Source organism: Astatotilapia calliptera, chromosome 14 (genome assembly GCF_964374335.1).
Source record: "Astatotilapia calliptera chromosome 14, fAstCal68.1, whole genome shotgun sequence".
Taxonomy (NCBI): domain Eukaryota; kingdom Metazoa; phylum Chordata; class Actinopteri; order Cichliformes; family Cichlidae; genus Astatotilapia; species Astatotilapia calliptera.
This window is the reverse complement of record NC_137435.1, coordinates 3,741,144-3,743,521: the sequence shown is the minus strand read 5'-3', so window position 1 is coordinate 3,743,521 and position 2,378 is coordinate 3,741,144. Positions and strand designations below refer to the sequence as shown.

The 2,378-nt window shown below is 40.8% G+C and overlaps 1 long non-coding RNA gene across 1 annotated transcript; it reads right to left on the bottom strand.

The window, feature by feature from the left end:
* Positions 1–379: 379 nt before the first annotated feature.
* LOC113036957 (uncharacterized) lies at positions 380–1,978 on the bottom strand. Its single transcript, XR_003274529.2, has 2 exons — positions 1,701–1,978; positions 380–1,093 (listed from the first exon to the last, which is right to left on the bottom strand). It is a non-coding gene; the product is annotated as an uncharacterized LOC113036957 (long non-coding RNA).
* Between the last annotated feature and the right edge of the window lie 400 nt (positions 1,979–2,378).

Genomic DNA, 2,378 nt, shown 5'->3' with positions numbered 1-2,378 from the left:
AAGCTCACAAGGCTGTGTTGATCTAACCAATGTGTATATGTTAATAACTCTGTATCATTTGGCACAAACAGGCTTGTGCAATCTGCATCCTGCCACGCCCCCATTTCTCTGTATAAGGAAACACGTTTTCCTCCAGGTGGGGACGATGTTGCAGGAGAGAAGCCTGCACCGCTGAAGCAGGACAGCAGGAGAAAGTCTGACTGAAACAAAGGAAGCACAGCTTTCTACAGGAATGACTCTTAAAATAAAAGTTTAAACACCAAAGCTCATATGAACAAGAGTAACAGGCAACAAGAAAAAGAACAAACAGGGAGAGGAAAATTTGATCTGTCAGCTCAGCAGGAGACAAAAGATTTTTGCAGCATCTGTGTGGTAGTGCAAAAAAAAAAAACAATAAAAAAAAAAAAAAAAAAACCTCCAAGTGATGATATAAAGCAATGACAATTCCTTTTTAATGAAAGATAAGATCATATGGTAATAATATCATCATGAATACTATTCATTTAAAATTTTGTAAAACAATTAGGCCTTTGTTTGTAAAGAACAAACACATTCAGGTAGAAAACTATTGTGCGAGTAATATCAGCAGGTTTTGTGTTCCTAACCTGCTGATATCACTCACCACATGTGCAAGTTACTCAGCCCACGTTCTCTAATCCACCCACTGTATACTGATAACAGATCCTCCCTCTTGACCTTTACCTGCTCACCTGGAGATTTCCAAAAAGAGCTGATCAGACGGCAGAACAGTTTAATGCCTCACCACGCTCCATCATAAATGAACTAAAGTGATGGGGTTTGTGGCGCTCACTCTCATGAAGCTTTGCTGTTTCTCTTTTAGTTACACTGCAGGTAACACAGAAAAACAAAGTGTAAACATGAACAAGATTGCACATATTGGTCATCTTAGTTCTTGTCACTGGCTTTGTTTTGAGTCTCCAGGTATAACGTGTCAATCTCAGCACACTTTGGATTAAAAGGAGGATGTTCTTCTATTCTCGTGTTCGACGGACTCTCAGGTTCATCAGCTGTCATTGACCCTGCTCCAGCGTCCTTTTGCAACACTTTCACAGCCCAGATTTGCCTTCTTGACCTGCACATTAGAGACACTCACCTCAATGAAGAGACCACTTTAAGAAAGTGAGCTGGCATTTAGATTTAGTAGAATGAGTTCTGCTCACTGAGAGAGTGCTTAAAGAATGGAAGAAGTGATGAGGATTCTGCTAAAATCAGCTTTAACAACACCACACATGCTTTTGTGTAACAAATATGAACAGATGGCCTGTAGTTAGCGACTCGCAGGAGCTCAGATATCGATTCAATTACAATGTGAACAATAGACCAAGTTTGAGTAAAATACACTGTTTTTAGACAACCAAAGACTTTTGTGGTAGCAAAGCCACCTCATGGATGCATACACATACACACACACACACACACACACACACACACACACACACACACACACACACACACACACACACACACACACACACACACACACACACACACACACTACAAATAAAGTTTTTCATGAATGCAAAGAGAATTGCCAGCAGACATCAAAAACGAGCAGCCAGAAGCAGGGACAACATCATCATCTTAAAGTGTGCAGTGCCAACAAGTCTACTCGCAGAATCACAGCAGTGAAGATCAACATCCAGTAACAGCACAGCCTCGTTAACACAACCTGTACCCACCCAAAACAAGCACACATCCAGCAGCGTCCGACAGCAAACCTCACACTTCATCATTCTGAGTTTAATGAATAGACCTCTGCTCTCCTTGCTTTTGAACCTCTGCCTGTTTGACATCCAGCTGACAGACTGTGTGCACATTATTTACTCCTCAATCAAATCAGCACAAAAGACAAGCTCAGTGAGACAGAGTCAGGTCAGACGCACCAATAAACTGTCAGCATGAGTGTAAAGAGGGAAGTAACCATGGCAGGTTATAATATCTGCACACCTGCTCGAAGTGTCAGGATGTCATCTGTCACAGCTGTGGATGCACCTGTCACTGTCAAGTGTTTCACAAACAGCTGAAGCCAATCAGCCAGTGCAATGTCATTTTGTGGATACTTTAAGTATATCTCATACAAATTATGTTCTGTTCCAACATCTGATCCAGATGTGCAAGATTAAATACCAACGAAAGAGTGTTAAGTGAACTTAAATTAGGCAACCTTTTCTTTAATATGTGTATCGCAGCTTAGACACAGGTTGTCTAAACCATGGATACTCGTTTTCCCGCATAAACTGATTTTTATAAAAGAAAAATCTGCATTTTCTAGATCAAGTGAAACTTAAAACAGTGAGGTGGGACACTCTGTCATCCTATAAAGGGACTGTATGGCATTTCTATCGCTGTTAAGAAAG